Source organism: Lonchura striata, chromosome 5, assembly GCF_046129695.1.
Source record: "Lonchura striata isolate bLonStr1 chromosome 5, bLonStr1.mat, whole genome shotgun sequence".
Classification (NCBI taxonomy): domain Eukaryota; kingdom Metazoa; phylum Chordata; class Aves; order Passeriformes; family Estrildidae; genus Lonchura; species Lonchura striata.
In genome coordinates, this window is record NC_134607.1 from 41,269,268 (window position 1) to 41,288,598 (window position 19,331).

Genomic DNA, 19,331 nt, shown 5'->3' on the forward strand with positions numbered 1-19,331 from the left:
AAAGAAGCTGTGAAAGAAACTCTAAACAGGTGATGGAATGTTAATAAACCAAGGATATCCTTCTGTGGGATTGTGTTCTGAATGTTGAGCTTCACCATAACCTCCATAACCTCTTGTGCCTCAGGAATTTGAGATGCTTGTTGGTTTGGCAATTGGTCACACAAAATAAACTGTCCAAACATCATGTGTGATAATCAGCCAATCAGGTCTCCAAAGAGTCTTTAAATGTTCAAACTGAACAAAGGCTCTGTATCTCTCAAGTTCCGATTATTGTCTTGGACAGCAGCTCTCTGCCAGGTAATGTGCTGGTTTTCTATTTCCTTTTAGCTTTCTTTAATAGCAGTCGGTAGTTTCAGATTACTGTGGTAATCCATGCAAAACTAATTGACTAATTAAATGCAAGACAAGTCAGTGCACCAGCACATGTTGCACAGTATTTGTTGTTGGTTTTTTAATCATTATCTAACATGTATTGACGAAACAGCATGAAGCACTTCAAAGAAGAAATAATCTTATACTCTGTCTAGTCCTGGAAGGTTATAACAAGGATTAACAACTGAATGGTGACAATTCCCAGACTAACCAAACTCTATGGATTTTTGATGGACATATTTGTTCATATAGGTTGCCAAAATTTCAGAGAAAATAAAGACTTCAAATATGAGTTTCTAAAGAGAAACTTAAAAGAAGGGGAAGCATCAGTGTAGCTTAGGTCAGATAGGAAGAATTAATGCCATGTGTTTTGAAGTAACACCTAATTTATCAGTGCAATATCAATTTTACTTACAAGTCTTCATGACATCTTATTTTCATAAGGATTTGGGAGGGAAGCAATAACATAATCCCCCTGCGTGAAAGCAAGTATTTGAATGGAGTTTATTAATCCTCACTGAGCATTTGCATAGACAGTTCTTCTGCAACACCAGAGATTTTTAGAATAAAGGCTGTGAGGGGTTGCTTTAAAGCAAACAATATGGGGGTGTATTTTACTGACACAAAGTACTTCATGTCAGTCTTTTTCAATGTCAGAACTCAGTGTCCTATTCCTCATTTCATATATAGGTGCTTAAAAATTACTAGATTCCTTAGAATCTAGTGCAAAAGTAATTTCCAATTAGTTTGTTTTTTGGTTTGTTTTTTCTTTTTTTTTTTCATTATAACAACTCCTCTAAAATCTCCAGCCAATCTAAACAGTTTTGCAAATAGTCCATGAGCTTTAGAATGGCTGAATATACATAAGTTTGAAGAAAAATTTGCTGAGTTTATTTCATGGAGATAACCTGGTGATTTTTGGGGTTGTTTTTGTCATCCCTGTTATCAAAGCTTAAAGGTCTAAATCTTTGTTTACTGAGTTCAAAACTGAGTTTAAAGCTGTCTTTGATTTCACCAGAGTAGGCTGGTGGCTTAGAGGCTAGAGTTTTGGCTGTCATCTTCACAACTCTTCTGACGTCAGGACTATTGTAGGGGCTTATCACACACTAAGACTGTGGACTTGAGTGGGTCAAATTCTAAAAAAGAAAAAAGACAAAACACCTCAATGGAGTCCTCAAACATTTCCAATGCATATTTTATACCTTTATATTCTTTCATTTGTGTTTACTTGTAATTCTTGATAAATCTACATTAAATATTATTCATAAAATGTTTCTAAAAATTAGTTGGGAGATGGAAACAGAAGTAATATTTTGCTTTTTACCAGTGGTTGAGACTTGAATGTATATTCTCAAAGTCCCACTCTCATTTTGAAGTGAGGTACTGTAGCTCTCCAGGATTAAAAATGTTGCCTTGACTGTTAGCAAAACCAGGAGATAGCAGAAAGGTATTCCTACAGGGTAATGGTAGAGAGGTCCCCAAGTTCTTACATAAAGGAATCGTGCTTAAACAAATGACTTTTCATGATGCTGCATACAACCTTAGTGAAGTTTCAATATGAAGAAAATTCCTTTTGCTTTAACTTACCTCCTAAAAACCTGTTTTTTTTTCAGATTTTCATACAAAATTTATTTACAACTCCCTATCCCCTTAAACAGCTACAAGAAGGAGAGAAATTGAGTGTGTGTGTGTGGGGGGGAAATCCAAATCAGGCTGTCTCTTCTCCCCAGAGTCCAAGAGGAAAGGAAGCACTGTGCTTGACCCATGTGACAGAGGAAAGCAGGAGAGTGAAGTGTGTGTGCAGTGTAGTTACAGACATTATAAAACAATCACTGCCTGATGTTTAAACACTGCATTATGGTGTTTCCACTGAGATATCCCATTAGTATGTGATGATAATGAATCATGGTTGTACTTCACTGAGAGCTCTTTCCATGACTGCATACTTGTCTGATTTTTTTTCTTCCTGTGGAATGCAAATGGAAACAAGGGAGAAAAATTATTTGAAGAACATCACTAGAATAGAAGCTGCAAAATTACAATGCTGCTTAGAAATGGACGAACTTTTCAACACAGTTTTATTTTGTTTTGTCAATATTATTTTATTCCAGCTAGAAGTGCAGCTTTAAATATAGTCTTCTGGAGAATGTGAAAGAATTATTTTAAAAATGTCTCTGGGCAGGGCAATGCATATGTGTTGACAAAAGTGTGGAGGGGGTTTAATACTTTTTTTTCCAGTTGTGTAGACATACATTATCTACAGCAACTAATTTGAGAAAGAATATTTTCAGTTAAAGGGAGGGATTGAAACAAGACAAGTGCTTCTTTTCTGGTAAGGATCTCAAAATCTATACAGCATCTCAGTTCAGCTGGAAATGTTTGTCCCAGATCTAACTCCTACATGCTGAGGGTAACTCTTAAGAGTAGGAAGAAGTGCCATCTGGTGATTCACAACAAAACAAAACTGGTGGAATCAATTTCTAGGAGATGACAAATGGAAGTGGTCATCAACCGCAGATAAAATTGCCATCTGTGATGTTTGGTTCTAAAGATCCTTAAAAGTCACAAAGCACTCCCCTATCTCTATCTTCAGATAACCATTTAAATTTTTATTACTTCATTATACTGCAGCAAATTAATATTATATGCTTAGCAACAGTAGATCATAACTAATGCATTATAGTAATCACAAAAATGTCAGTGTATATGATGTCTGCTGATACAAAAGCTATATATACTATATGCACCAATTATATGAATTATGGAAATTAAGCATGTATATTTATATTTGTCCTTTTACATGGGATTTTGAACTCTGATACATGATTTGTCATTTGCATTAATATTTTAGCTCATGAGTGTAAAACAGTAACAATAATATCTGATGCATGAAGAAATTAGAGAAAATAATAGGTTAGAATAATTCTAACTCTTTTAATAATAATTTAAAAAATATTTGACAGTTGATAAGCTGTTGGTGCTCTGTAGATCTCAAATTTAAGAGTGGAGAGACTATTAAAAAAAGAAAAGGATTGGCTCTGAGGTTGCAGAAAAAGAGAAAACATTGAACTAGCATATTTCACTCAGCAAGTTCAACTTATTTTTCTGAGTAGAACTATATCGTATTCATGTTCTCATTTGTTGTGAGGACGAATCAGTGGCTTAAAGAGTGAGTTAAATTCAATTCTAGCTTGCTGCATTTGTTTGAGGTTCATATTTGTAAACAATTAGACGGAATATTTCTGTTTGTGTGAGTACTCAAGAGTATCCAGGTCCTTTTTTCTGTAGACCATATTGTGCAAAGTTATGTGTCTTTTTCATCAAAACCCTCTTTAAAGCTCAGTAGATTGAAAGATATTGCTGTGGGGCTCAGTAAGAATATGCTCAAGTACTAAAATGCTGTGTATGAGTACTCACAGGAATTGCTCCCTTAGTTTGAATACTGAAATACTTGTTGATAATGAGGAAGAAACTGTAAAACATTGATGATTGTTCCTAGGCAGATATTCTTTGAAGTCAGGAGGCATTTCAAAATATCAGACTGAATATATATTTCTGTGAACTGATCTTTTAGTTTAAAAGAGGGGAAACATATAATACAGAAATTGTATTTGTTGAATATTAGACAATAGCAATTTTTCGAATTTTTAATTTGTGTGCTTAAAAAGCATTTGCTACAGAGTTGAGTTTATACATCACTGTTAATATGTTATAATTTTTACTTTAAAGTCTTTTGAAAAGAGAAAAGGAAAAAAATTATCAATATATGCCTACGTATATGGATAGAATTGAACAGGCATTGTTTGTATAGAAATTCTAATCATCCGTGAAATATGAACTCAAGGTGTCTTCTTGTACCCTGTGAAGTTGTATCACTCTTTGTACGCAGTGCAGGTGATAATGCAAAAAACCAGTATTTCTCAGCCAAATCCTGTTTTGCAATCCCCTTTAACCTACTTTTCCCTAAATTTATATTAGTGTCTCATAATTTAACCCCTGGTTTGAGTCCAGGACTACAAATGAATACTGGCTTTTATGGTATAGATACCGTTATCCACAACAATAGTTCTATTTTTAGGAGATAATTATTATAATTTTTTACATTTAACACACAATGACTAGATGGGTCAGGGTGAGTTGGCATAATGGAATGAACTCCCTACAGTTGTTTCCAGCCACCTTGATAATGACAAACAGCGTGAATGTTTCATATATTCATTTCTTTCCACTCAGAAGGTCAGAATGAACTGGTTTCTTAATTTCTGTTTCTTTAAGTTTTCAAATGAGTTTTATTTTTTTGTTTTCAAGTAATATTTAATTTGAAACATCAAAAATCAAAAAATTCTTGGTGTTAAGAAAATGAATAAAAGACAAATTAATTACCTTGTAAATTCAAGAACGAGAGTCTGATTTTAATGCAACTTAACTGTTTTAGAAGTCAATTGGTGGTCAAAACTAATGTTAGCATAAAGCGAAATGAACAAAAGCGATAATCCTTGTAGTGACTGCAACTGATGATGACCTTTTTGCATTTATCATTTTATTAGAAAATTAAATTATTTTCTTCTTTCAGGGCAAAAAAATTTAAACTATCAACAGTTATATCAAGTTCTGCTCATAAAACCTTTCACCTTAAGACAAGCAAACAAAAAGAATTAAAAGAACTGACTAATTAATTCTCAACACAAACAACAGATCTGAACTATAAATGACCAAACTGTTTAAGGAGTTGATAGAGAATTTAAGAAGTTCTTTGAATTCTAGGACTTGACTGTGGCTTAAAGCCAGGCCTCCTTTGGAAGACCAGTGCTGCATTAGAATTAGAATTTCTTCTGGACAGCATGTGCTGCCACAGGAAGTCTACCAACCTGTGAGATGGAACAGCATATTCCCATCTGTTGCTGGCCAGCTGTCCTGTACATATCCCTGCTTTTCATGAGATCAGCCTGACAGCAGTAGTTATGCTCTTGAGCCATCATGCAGCTGAGCTGCAAACATGAATCACAAGGGGTGGGTGGGTGCACTTCACAGTCACTTTCCTGTCTAAAATTCAGTCCTTGGGCATGTTGGGCTTTCTAGCTTTGACCCAGAAAAATATTTAGTGTGTGTTTGTGTCACTGAATCATTGAGGAGTGTTTTCCTAGAAAGAAAACTAAAGGCCTTTTTAGGACTTCATATGAGATTGTTTTTTGAGGTTTGTTATCAGGAATATTGTTGGAAGAAATTAGTGCTTTCTTGGTAACCACTCATTTACAATGCTTGGTAGTTAACCAACTGTTTTATATTTCATCAAATATACTATTGCCTTGTGTCAAGAGATGTCATTGTCTCTAAAGACTTACTCCCACATTTGCAAATAATAATTGCTCTCCCTTTTTCAAAATGGTTAATTCTGCAATATAATCAGGAAATGCTCTGACAGTGGATGCAAAAGGGCAATTCACAGTGACTTCTGAAATTTAGACCTGTGAGAGCAGGATAAAATACCATGAAAACACCCCTTTAATGTTTGTTTTGAGAGATAGGAATGTTGACATGTCTGTTAGGATTATTTGAGGAGTTGGATTTCTAAGGAAAGAATTGTGGTTTTTTACTTGGTTCTCCCCCCACCCCCACATTAGGTTTTAGGCAAGGTTCAAGGTTTATTTAGGGAAGTAAAATGAAGTATTATTCAATCTTTGTAGTTTTGCTAAAAACATGATTCATAAAAGAATTTGCCTTATCATTTATTTGAGTAGCTTATCATCCTTGTGAGAAATAGCACATAGTTGTCACCTACTATCCTCTTCTACATCATAGTGTTTTCATAATGTCACAGACATGGAGCATCAAGAGTATGTGATTTATGTCATTACATCATCTTTAGATTGACTGTGAGGAGCCTTTTTATGGATTTCACTTCATTCTGGACATCTATTTGTGTTTGCTGTATCAAGTGTAAATTCATTTTTCCACCCTCCCTCACTTCTGTCAGATTCATTAAAGCTGAAGTTCTTTTCCTGGTTGACAGTAAACGCCAGGTATTTGTGAAAGAAGAGTATGATAGAAATGTGATTGCAATATGTGGTATTGCAAAAAAAACAATACTCATTAGATAACATAGGGGGTTTGACTTGTGTGTTTGCTTTGCAGCCTGCACTTGCTTGGGAAGGCAGAGGTGGAGACCTGCTGGTGCAGCCTGGGTGCCCGGGTTTGTGGTAGAAGGGAAGTCCCTGGCAGGCTCTGTACTGCAGTCAGCACTTCTAGAACTTAGGGGGCAGCTCACATCTCTGCTGCTGGCTAGCCCTTGAATGAAAGCATGTGAATTTGGGCACCAGAAAAAGAGAAACTTAATCTAAACTGAAAATGGAAGGTTCATATAACTTCAGCCTGAAGTCATTGTAACTTCAGCTGAGTGCCTGATGGTGGTGTGCAATGCAAGCAGTATGTGTTGAGAGTGCATTCAGTCTAGAGAAGGAGGTAGAAAAGCAAAACTAGGACAGCTGATCTGGGAAAGAAAGTCTTTTTGAGCCCCTTAGGATTGGGTCTTTTGCTTAAAGAGAGTGATGCAGATGTGAAGTCAGGTGGAATGTTCAAACATGCAGTTGAAAGGCAAAAGAACTGAGGAGGTAACTGGTATGAATTATGTGATATATACGATGAAGAAGTCTCCATGAGAAGCATCCAAAACCCCCTTCCTATTGGTGTTTTCTGGATTAGGATTAGGGATGGGACTACAAGATATAAAATCAGTTTTTTTGGGGCATGGTTAGCCAAATTTAGCTATTTCAATGCAGAAATCCTTAAGTTGCAAGAGGAAAAGCCATCACCCTTCTCCCTGTTACTAAAATCACTCATCTTAAGGCTTAAAGTCAACTTGAAAAATTTTATTTTTTCAGGACAAAATTACACCTTGTGCAAATCAGAAGAATAAACATAGTATGAGGAAGAAACAAGTTTTCATTTCATGAACCTTCATGCCCACCAAAGAGGCACTTTAAGATACTGAATAGAGAAATAAAGAAAAATGGAAAAGAGAGAAGTCCCATCTGATGAAATTGGGAATCTTTAAAAAAGAGTATGTTAACCAAACATGGCATTGCAGACACTTTAAAACACTAATCGCAAGTAGACCACTGCTGTACTAAAATAGGGATATGATAAAAAAAAAACATTTTGGACTGTCTGGTCTTTTGGGTGTCTACTTCTGTAAGTTAAGTGGCTTGAAATCTTTGTTTAATATTTAGTCTCTGACTTATGAGGAAAACTTTCCATAATATATGAGAATATTAGTTAATTACAGTCTATAAAAAAAGTGTTGTGGGATGCATTGCAAACTTCACATAAAACTTGTTTTCTGTCCCTTGGTAAGTATTTTATTTGTTCAAGATGATCCCATTATATTAAGTTTTTAGTTGGCAAGAACGATATGGATCAACAGTATGTGCTAACATCTGGCCACATAGTGCAGCTGAATTAGTTGTGTGATAGCAGTAAGAGAAGAAAATGGCATGCAGATATACATAATCTTAGGCTCAAGTGCCCAGTATTCTCATATAATGCTGATTAAACAGACTGACAAAGCAGAAACATTTTTATATGAGAGAATGCCATTAGTTCCAAAATAAAAGTTACTGTAATTTAAGCAGTTGATGCAAATGGAGGAAAATAGTGCTACTAGCCCTGTGTGCAATGAAATCATGCTGTAAGGCTCATATTTGGCAGGTATTGTAGGATTGAAATAAAAGTTTTGAAGAGAAATTACATTATACATACCACAGTGAAACAGAACAGTGACAGAAATCCAGCTTCACTAGTTATTGCATCGATATCTGATGAGGCACCAAACACTTCTAAAAAACACTTCTAAAACCCAGGCTAACAGTTGATATCTGGTCTTGGGGAACATTTAATTTCTAGCAGGTTGCTGAAGAGCAATTCAGACATCAGTTCACAGAAAAGTAGGTATGAATTAATTTCAATTTGTTACATGGGAAATGTAGTTTTTTAGCTACATATAAAGTCCTTATCCTTCTTTGTCTGCTACACATAATATTTTAGAAGTTGAAAATACTTTTCCGTGTAAAGAGCTGTTCTTATGCCTGTATCCTGATGGCCACATGTAACGGGGCATCAGACAAAAAAACATTGCTGATAAATTTGAGGGTAATTTTAAACTAGTGAGCTAGATCTTGGTTTGTGAGATACTTCATTGTGGTATCTCAAAATGGCAGGCAAGAGAGAGGTGTTCTGTCACACGGAGGCTTACTTCCACTGTTTCCTCATTTCTTATGAGGACAGTGTCTGAACTTGCTTTGAAAGCACTGCTTCTTAGTTTTTCATGGTGAGTACTATTAACTCTGAAATATGTTTGACTCTATAATGAACTGGAAAGAGGATTTTTCTTAATCTGTAGCCTGATTTAGAAATGCCTAGGTACTGGCATTTAGCCACTTGTTAATCTTTTCTTTTATTGTACAGTATGAGCAGTACAAATGTGCTGCATTTGCATTACATTAATATTGCCACAAATCTACCTGTTGTTACATCAGTACATTTCCTCAAAAATTTTTTGTACTTATTTTAATGTTTTTGTCCACTATTCTTTATTGATTTTTTTTACCTTGATTTCTCTTGCATCAAATTTCCACATCTCCATATGAAAAATAAGAAACTCCTTAACTGTTTAAAAAGGTATTAGAATAAAATTTGTCTTGGAAGTCTCAAAGGCATATATCATTTTTTTGAGTTTTTGATCATCTCAGCATATTTTTGAATAGAAAACCAATATATTTTCTTATCTATGCCCTGTGAGGATGAAATCCATTAAGAATAATGGACTGATGCTAGAATAATATAATAATCAAATGTCACTACGTTCTTTCAGCCTCAAGCTTGCTTTACAAATTTCTTATTTCAGCGTTTAACATGATGTGCATACCTGTCAATAAAAATAATTTATTTGTAGATTTATTGTAATCTACAGTATAACAAGCAGTCATGAAAGTAATTAAAAGAATAGCAGTAGGCCCAGATTCAGGGAAGCAATTATTTACTGTGACTTTTGTCACATGTGGTTTTCACAAGGTTTCTTTTATTACTCTGTGCAGTTGCCATAATAACAACATGTCTGTTGTTGGAAACCTCAGGCTGTATTTGTCACAGGCATACCATGCAAGTAGGAAAATTGTACTTAAGCTATGCTGTAGTACAGTAGGCCTTGGTTCATTTGTCTGGATTCAGGACTAAGGGTGGTTCAGCATGTTTCCTATTAGCATAAAATTTACTTCCACACCATTTTTGTTGGATCATGAATTTTTCTTGTCAGGTAGCAGCAAACAGTTTTGTACTTTAAATCCTGCAACAGATTTATGTAGGATATAGAGTTATTGCTGGGCTTATGTGGAATAGAACTAAAATAAGTCTGGTTTTGATTTGCTTTTATACCTTTAACATAATTTTCAATGTTTCTCACTATGCTTTAGTTTCCTTGTTGCTTATGTTTCAAAAAATACTACATACTGTGTGTGACATGCTTAAATTGGTTTTGGTACATATAAAACAATGTGTTGGATAGTAAATACTCTGATCCTATTCTTCATTTGCATTATCAAGATGAAGTTTCAATATATTCTTAAAAAGAAAATTTCAGTTTTGAAATTGGAAAGTGAAATGAGCATCATTGCTACTTAATGGCTTCTGATTTAAGAGATAATTTTGAAATACTTGGTCAGTGTCTTACATATCTGGAATCATGTTTCTATTGCCTTACATCCTAATTATACCATGTTACTTTACAGAATGTGTTTTCTACAGTTTCTGAAATTAAGTCTTTTCTTTGTCATGATATGAGTTGAAAACTGAGAAATTAGGATTCATTAAATAACTGCTTGATTTAAAAATAACTTCTGAGTCCTTATTGAAACCTAAACAGTTGTAAGATTTTTTTCTAGAGAAGCTTCTTTTAACATTTGCATGCACAGATGATACAGACATGCATCAAATAGAGATTGAAACTGGAGAATTCATTCAACAGGTTTTAAAATCATATTGATTTTGTTTGTTTACCTGTTTCATTCAACTTTTATTTTCCACTACTTTGGCATCAACATTAATGTTTCATATAACTTTTGTCTCAGTCATGTTGACAGAAGATAATTCCACAGCCCAACTTTCATATAGGTTTAATTGCTGGAAACTTCTATTAAAAGAATCTGCAAACATAATTTTGTTTCATTGATTTGCTACCCTCTTTATGCCCCTGCCCTATGTTTGAGATTTCTGAAATTAAGGGAAGGAAAAAAAGGTTTATGGTAGATTTTTCTCTCCTCTGGCCCTAGTTATTAATTCCTTTTGATATTCCTCGTAATTTGGTTCAGGATCTGATTGTTCAAGGTAAAAAAAAACTTTGCTGCTTTGCTTTCTTCATTATAGCTGTAACTGTGCTCATACTATGCTGGCTAGCAGTGTTTTGGAGCGGCTCATGCATCTGTATTTCTAGCAGGAAATAATGAATCTTGTAACTGTAAAGAAGGAACTGGGTATATGCTGGATGCCAGGAAAGAAATTAAAGAGTAAGAAAACTGTTACAAATAATAAAAATTACCTAAATCTAGTATCACTTGATGAGGAAAGTATCAACTATTCAATATTCCTGAAATTCTGTGGTTTTTTTTTTTTTTGTTTTTTTTTTTTTTTTTGTTTGTTTTGTTTTTTTTTTTTTTTTTTGCCAAATAAAACCCACCAGTTTTGCCCAGTTGGTTATATTGTTTTCTATATTTGTTGAATGATTTCACAGTTGAAAGCTTTCTGGCTGGCAGTTCTTCTCCAGAAATGGCATGTTGTTCTGTGCTGGTCAGCTGAGGTGAGAATGGCTATTGGAAAAAGTGCTTCAGGGTATCAGCAAGCCACAAATAGTTCTCTAAAATACCTGTGACTGTGCCATAGGATAGAAAAGAGAGATGCCTTGAATTTTGTGTGAAAACACAGGATTTGTATCTGTCTTGACTGGAAAAGGACAGAAGGAAAATGACAACTGGACACCACAGAGATATGCAAATCATGCTGAGAGGGGAGAGTCAAGTGCTTCTTTTCTAAGTGCATAAGGTTATACATGCTACTGAGCCTGCCCACGTTTTCTTGCATAATCCTTTCCACCTCCTTGCATGACTTAACTTAGAGTATAGTGCAGGCAGGGTCAATGAGGGTGAACCAAAAGCTCTGGTCATGAGACTAAAAGGTGACCTTGTATGCTGTGATGCCAAATTTCAGCTGAGGCCTCCCGAGAGATCCTTGAGCTGTGAGCACAAATACTAAAATATTGGAGAAATAAGAGACTGTTTAAATAAGATCAGTGTGATGAAGAAATTAAGCCTTCAAAAAATGTTATGTATGCAGTACTAATCCCTCAGAATGCTTTCCTGTTTTGTTAATGGCAAATTCTTTTCCTTTTTTATGAATGAATTCTACTTTGGCACAGAAGATCTGCTCCTCTTTCTCTGTTTGTGTCTTTTAAGGACTTGCTCATGCTGCAAGATGCAAACAGGCAATAGCTTGGTTAGTGCTGAATATGTGGACTTTGCATGTATAGTTTCAGCTAAGTGATGTGTGGCACCAAAGCCAGCATTGATTTCAATTTTTCCAGTAAATCAGTATATTCAGGAGGAATACTGGAATTTTTTTACAGGTTGATTCTTCCATTTGCAAAAAATAAAAAGAAAAGATTCTTCCTGCATTTTTATTCCAGTTTTTCAAAATAAAGATGTCACATTTTTCCAGTAGAATGGCTTGAATATTGGATTTCCACTTGGCCCGCTGCAAATGGAATCTGTTGTATTCAGAATAATCAAGAGTATATATTTCTTTGCCTAGGAAAAATAATGTGGGATGAACTGCAGAGGGACTGTTGCTAGCATACAGTCAACAAATTAACACTGCTACTAGGCTTCATTCACTTGCAATTAAAAATATGATTGGCATTGAACTTGCCAAGATTGTGCTGAAGACAAAGGGGAATATTTTTTCAAAAACTGGAGTATTAGCTTTAATCTGTAATGGTTTCACATATCAGTAAAACTTCTCATCTGAAATGTTGGCTTTAATGATTTTTTTGTCTCTTTTTCAACTAAAACCAGATTTGTTCACCCTGCAAAGTAAATGCATCTATAAATTTTGAATGAGTATACTAAACCAAAAGACAAAGTTGCATTAAAAAAATGGGAGATTTATGATTTTATTTTTGGTGGGGGGAGGAAATTTTGCATGTTTTTTATATACTTTATTTTCATTTTCATTTTATCTCATTTCATTTTGGAAGAGAGAGAAGTTTCTGAAATAATCTTTTCCCCACTGAGGTAAGGTTATTTGTATAAACAAAGCACTGATGGTTTTTCATGAACAAGGGAAATAAATACACTACAAAAAATACAAAATTTGGGATTTCCCACTACCACTCTCATTTTGGAAAGTTTTCTGCAGAATCAATTTTTTTTTTTTTTTTAAGTTGCTCTTGTTTGTTCAAGAGAAACTTCATGGTCTCACAGTATTCTGGACACATTGATTCCCCTGCCTACCTGCAGACAGCCTGCCTACTGTTTTTTAATTGTTGATACCACTCTGGTGGCAATGCCACAGTGATAAATGCTTTAAAAATGCAGATAGGTTAAGTAAGTTGTGACAGTGATCTGTGCAAAAGGCAGCTTCAAAGGGCAAAAGTAATACAGTGATAGAGACCTTTCATTGAGTAGAATACATAGGCTCGCACTGAAAACTGAATGAGCAAAGAAGAAGCTGATAGACAATATATGAATGGCCAGAACAAAGATAACAACACCAATAATATATATATATATATATATTTATGCACACACACACACATATATATATAGAGAGAGGCACTTAAACTGTGAGGTTTTCATAGTTGGAGGAAATGGTCTTGTGTACTGTTTGCATTGGAGACATGTTTGGCTAGATCTCATCATCCCTTAATCCACTACAATAAAGTTTGATAGAGAAAGGAGTGTAAGTTTCATATGTAGGCTTTTTATGTGATAATAAAAATAAGCATGTGAATAAATTCTAGTAGTCAGAACCCCAAAGAACTGCTGTATAATAGTGAGGCCTCTTAAATTTCTTTTCCTAGGTGACTTACAGGGCTAAAGTTCTGCTTCTAGCATAGTCAGAAATGCCCCAGCTTTTATTATGCTGGATGTTTTTCTCCCACTGGGTATATTAAGTAAACAAAATGAGGTAATTTCTTAGGTTTGGACTATTCTACATTTTAGAGATTATGTGTTAAATAGTGTGCCAAACTGTTGGTTTTGTTAAGTGACACAAGTAGTTCCTTTTTTAGACGCTTGGACAATAATTAGGACTTTTCTTAATGTTTAAGTTCACTTTCTATGCAAGAAGATTCTAGCCAACATCTTTTCCCTTTCAGGAGAGAATTTTAATTCTGAGACTATCAGGAGGACATTGTCAGTTGATCTTGATAAAATCGTTCTTTTTTGAAGAAAACGCTCTCATGTTCCTTGGCTGCTAAAAATAGAAGTACTAAGAAAATGTACTCTGAGCAGGAGAAATTGCCACTTTGTAGGTGGATATGTAGACTTTGTTTTCCTGAAATGACTGTCTTTCCTCTACAGGCATTAGACAACTCTTATCAACTACAAGCTTGCAAAGGTCTTGAGCCTAAATGGATATATGCACGTTATGGAGTTCTTTGTGGAACTGAGAGGTGAAAGTCTTGTCTAAAAATACAAGAAAATTTTGATGCAGAATGAGAGAATGGGTCCAGGTCACCAGAAACCCAAGTCATTGCCTTGACTGGAAGATTGTGCTTATATGTCTGGCATATAGTTAAAAGTTTTTAGGTGTGTACTTAATATTATTGTTACTCATAAGTATATGAAAAATTCATCATTAAGATAAAAAAATAAATACAGTGGAATCTATGAAAAAGAAAGAATTTTCAAAAAAGGAAGAATCAAATGTGTCAATCAATTTGATACATACCAATCAACTCATACTGTAGTGGAAATATGTTACAAAAAGAAAGAGCTGATATACGCTTTCAAAGACTTAATACATCTCTCTGCTCTGTATTTCCTGTGCTGGGTACATTAGTCTATTTCTAAAATAAATGTTGTAATTCAGAAAGGCTGCATATTTTCCACTTGGAGCTCTTCAGCATGGATACCCAGATAAAATAGAAATCTTTAACTAATTATTATATTTAAATTTACCTATATGCACATTCTTCTGTGAAGTGTAATATCCTGGAATGGAGATAATAATTGTATTTTGGATAATGCTCTGTTAATAAAATACATCTTTTCTTTTGATTGATAGGGATAAAGACTCCATCTCGAATTGTTAGGGAGCCATTTTATGTAAGTCCCATGATGCAAATATGCCCTAGAGACATCTTTGCTGTACTTAAATAAGCATTTTATTTTAAGTGCTTTATTGGCAATTAACTATGATTTTGTAGTTATTTGGCAGCACATGGCAGGGTGGTAGTGCGTTATTTCATCAGAGCAGGTATGTAGGATATATTAAAGTTAATAAACCATCACTTAGCTCTGTTAACAGACAAAAAAAATTATTAAAGTAAGGCGTAGGTGTGCATAGGTTAATCATAAAGACTTTTATATATATTGGTGTGCATAGGTTAATCATAAAGACTTTTACATATATTACCATGCCATGTAATGGTAAGTCATTTTTTCCTTATGTGATTATAAGGGAGGCCTAAGTACAACCTTTTTGTTTAGCTTCTGTTTAGCATCATTACTATGGATAAGTAATTTTCACAATTTTGAGTGATTTTTGATATTATATAATCATTATTGACATAGGATATTGTCCTGTTTTGCTATCTTAGGCTTTTAGAGAAAGATATTGTTTGTAAAGATTTTCTTTCAAACTGTGGTTTTTTTATTCTTATCACCTAATAAACAAGACATTTAATAATTCCACAGTATCTGCATTAACTTATTTTCCAATGAGCTCTGGAGGCATTCCTCATGCAGAAGCCAAAATAGAGTGAATTTCAGTGAATGATATAAAAGTGTTGCAGAGGGTGAACATGAGTGACTCAAGGCTCAAAAAGTGAACTTTTCCAAAACTTACTTAGAAGCAACACATAACAATGAAAAATGGAGATAGATGTAGTATATTCTTCCTGAAGATTTTTAAAAATACATATTTTAAGAAATCAGGATGAACTGTAGTATTCATAAAAGAAAAAATTATATTGGGTGATTCTGCCACTGGTCTGAAATACATCTGCTTAGCACTAAGGAATGGGTAATCACTCAGTCTTTACCTTTAATCCACTGAAGTCTTGCTTTAGCTTTACATGTGCTTTTTGTCCAATGTGCCTTAAAGGAAGTGCTTTGTTTTATGTATTTTTTCCTGAATCACAGAAGTCATGCAACCTTATATGACAGGAGTGCTCATTTGCTTGGTTTTGTATTTATGTTTTCTTACAGTGCTGCTGGTCACAGTTTTGGCCAAGTAGTCTTATTGTATAATATAAAATTCAGTGAGGGCTCATGCTTTATTTTGCAGGAGGTAGATAAATTAACATACACTTCTTAGAAACTACCATTTACCTGCATGTTCAAATGTGAGGTGTGAAAAGTATCAAAAGTACTTAAAAGTTTGCCATCATTCTAAATCAGATTATTGCATTACATGTTATTGCTCTTCTGCTCTGTTATTTTACTGCTGTGTAAGGGATGGAATCCCCATTCTGTCTTTTCTATAAATATGAATGAAGAAGTCTGTATGAGAAAACATTTTTCACTTCAGAATTTGTACATCATCTTTTCATTTCAATTTTTTTTTCCTTTTAATGGTTGTTAAAAAATCTGTGAATTGGCATATGAAAAAGATAGTCTGATTTAGGGATGGTGCTAGAAAAAGGTTATGCTTTTCTTTTGATTGGTGGAAATTAAATAGTTCTTTGTTTTAATGTATCATTTAAAATATTCAGCTATCATGTGTAGTAATAATAGCTATTTTGTTATGTATATGAACTGGAAATGTATTCAAGACTTCAGCTAACCCTACACAGCAGTTTTGGGTCTGATGCAGAACAGATAGAAGTCAGAGCCAATTGAAAGATTCAAATAGCGAGAGCCAGATAATGTCTCATGTGCTCTCACCTCAAAATCCTGTTTTGTTTTGCAGAGGAGTTATAGCTTTACTCACATTTTGAAGATGAAAACAACACTCTTTACTTCATCTTTTTGCTCTCTGATACTTGCTCTGGAAATCTGAACAGGTACATTCTATTATTGTCCGTTTTATCTTCCTAAAAATTCAAGATTTATCTGTGCTGCATATTTTAACAGTAATTTTTATTATGCAGGGGCCAGTCACCCTTTTTTCTACAAAGGACAAATAAAAAACTCTACATTGAAATGTCATTCCCTAGGTACTATCATCTACATACTTTGTACCATTTCCTGATATACACAGGCACAAACGCCCAACTTAAATATGTTTTTCCATCATATGCTTCTTTCATCATATAAAGGGCACAATAAATGCATGTGACATTTTACAGACATGGTTTTTGAACCAGTAAGTTATACTAGGGAAAAAAGAAAGAAACAACCCATGCTTTTTCTATGCATAAAAGCCATAAATATTTATTTGGAGCTCATTAGGGCAGAGTTTGTTTTAACCAATATTTATTTTTTTAATTAATATTTTGTTGACTGATGAATATCACAATGCTTAGCTTCAAGGGAAGAAAAGAAAAAGGATAAACCTAAATTCCATGTTTAATATTCAAATTGCAAAATATAATGAGAATTAAATAATAATGCTAGGATTTAATAGAAAATAGATTTTATGCTTGAATCAGTTTACAAGAACTTCCCCTCAGGTACACCTCACAGTGTATCTAGTAATATTTTGAGAAGTAAGAGAAATATTGAAAAGTGTGTTTGGAGAAGAATCTGCAGAGAAACAAAGCCATAATTAAACCCAGTCATCCCAGGAGGTGGTCGCTCTTTCATCTGCAGCTATTGACTCAGAAAGGAGCTAGCTAAATAAAGCTTGAATGGAGTTCAAATCCATTTACTCCCCTTTGAACTCAGTCGCGCTGTATGTGAAAGGTTATGTATAGGAAGTGTCTGCATAGTCAATGCATACCGATGCATAGGTAGAAAACAGTTTAATACTTCAGTGAAAATAATTAAAATGGGCAGACACCTCTTTAAAGGCTTTAGAAAAATGCACAAACTCCAGAGCTGTTTTGTACACAAAGAAGAATATTACTGTCTTGAAGACTGCAAATGGTCTTCAGGGGACTATAATGCTCAGGTTCTGAATCCCAGCATTGTATTGCTTTTCAAGGAAAAACCTTGAGATTTACACAACTCCATTACCACTTCTTTGTCTTGTTATCAAGACAAAATAAACAGGTGTGTGGAGTGTGCTGTGCATGTTGCTATGTGTTACAAACAATTTTGCATATAGAAAGTTTGTCTAAACTCTTATGAATGTATTATGAATACATGGGCCTACAGCAGAGTTCATGAACAACCAAATGTGTATATATATGTACTTTTTACAAGGAAAAACACAGCTCAGTGTTTTGCGTACAAACTGATAAAACTTCTGTCCTGAAAGGGACAACAGACTCATTTCTTAGATTGATGTGCTTGTTGCCCTACACTGGATATGTTTTACTCTTGATTTATTAAGCTTCCTGGTAAATATGACTTAACTAGTCCTTTTTGTGAATATTTTTCTATGCCCTTTTGCTAATTGCAAGGATGCAAATGCCACAGAAATTTTTATATTTCTTGTCTCATTTGCTACATATTTTTCTAAACTCTACTACTATTTCTATGTAGCTGTTCTAGTCAAATTTTGAGAATCTAAATTCAGTTGTTCTAGGTTCTCAATAATGAGAATAAGGAGTATTATGTTATCTCAGTTTGCAGAAAAATAATCTGAAGTGTAATGCAGATGCAGAAATTTGAAAGATGATGCTCAGGCATCTGTTTACACTGGTATGGCTTTGGCAAAGATGGGTTATATAGAGCAGAGCACTTTGGTATGTGGGAAAAGTTTCACATTTAAGAGTCCAGCATAAGTCAACAAAAGCGATTCTTGTAGTGGATTTATCAGGTTGCTTTTGAGCAATGAAGCAGTGCTACCCCATATTCTGTGTCAATCAAACTGAGAAATTTGACAGCTAAAACACAGTTAATGCATGAGCAAGTTCATATCCCATAACCAACAGGCTGTTGCAGTTCAGGGCTTCTGCTTTCAGGTCTACCTTTTGTGTCTGCAACCCAGGCAGTGACCTATGCATTGTCCATAGTCAGAAAAAGAGTTCTTGCCTTAACATTTGAAAGGAGCACTTTCATACCAGGCTGAGATAGCTAGTAAGTTCTGGTCAAAAGGTTTATACTCCATAAAGCTTTTTTTTCTCATTGTAAATGAAATAGAAAATAGATTATATTATCTTAAATCCATAGTGCTGGGATTAAATGGAAAATCTATAATAGGAGATTCAAATGTGGAAAATATAACCAAAAAATTGGGAAAAAATTGATTTCTAGATTCTTCAGAAATTCTTGATGTCAGCATGAGAAGGGAGGGTTTTCAGAAAGATCTAGCACTTCTCATGAATTCTTCAGTGGCTGATCATCTCCTTGAGTGTATTGACAAAGCACCAGAGAACTTTTCAATGCTACTGTGCCAGAGCAGAACCATGGGCTTCATGCATATATTCTGGGTGTTTTATGAGGAGTTAGTAAGGTGTCAGAGTAAAAAAAGTTGCAAATGATACATGTATAAACAATATGATTTACATAAAACCCTTGATAAATTCTAAAGTTTACTGGAAATCAGCTGAAGATTGTTTTTGCTGTTGCATTGTAGAACTGTTCTCTAAGAGGTACAGCAATATGTTGTACTCTTTGGATGTTGTGTACTTTTTGTGTTAGAAA

At 34.4% G+C, this 19,331-nt stretch overlaps 1 protein-coding gene across 4 annotated transcripts in view; it reads left to right on the forward strand.

Annotated features, from left to right (window-relative positions):
• Positions 1-19,331, forward strand: part of SLC16A7 (solute carrier family 16 member 7) — a 79,376-nt gene that overhangs the window by 16,391 nt on the left and 43,654 nt on the right. Inside the window, exons 1-2 of one of the 4 annotated variants that reach the window (XM_021547460.3) lie at positions 250-297; positions 16,549-16,642. The exons of 1 other annotated variant lie outside the window; for it this stretch is intronic. The gene's annotated coding sequence lies outside the window, so the exon portion shown is untranslated. Of the gene's footprint in view, positions 1-242; positions 298-16,548; positions 16,643-19,331 lie in introns of those variants that run through there. 2 more of the 4 variants (XM_021547458.2, XM_077783488.1) reach the window with 2 other exon arrangements.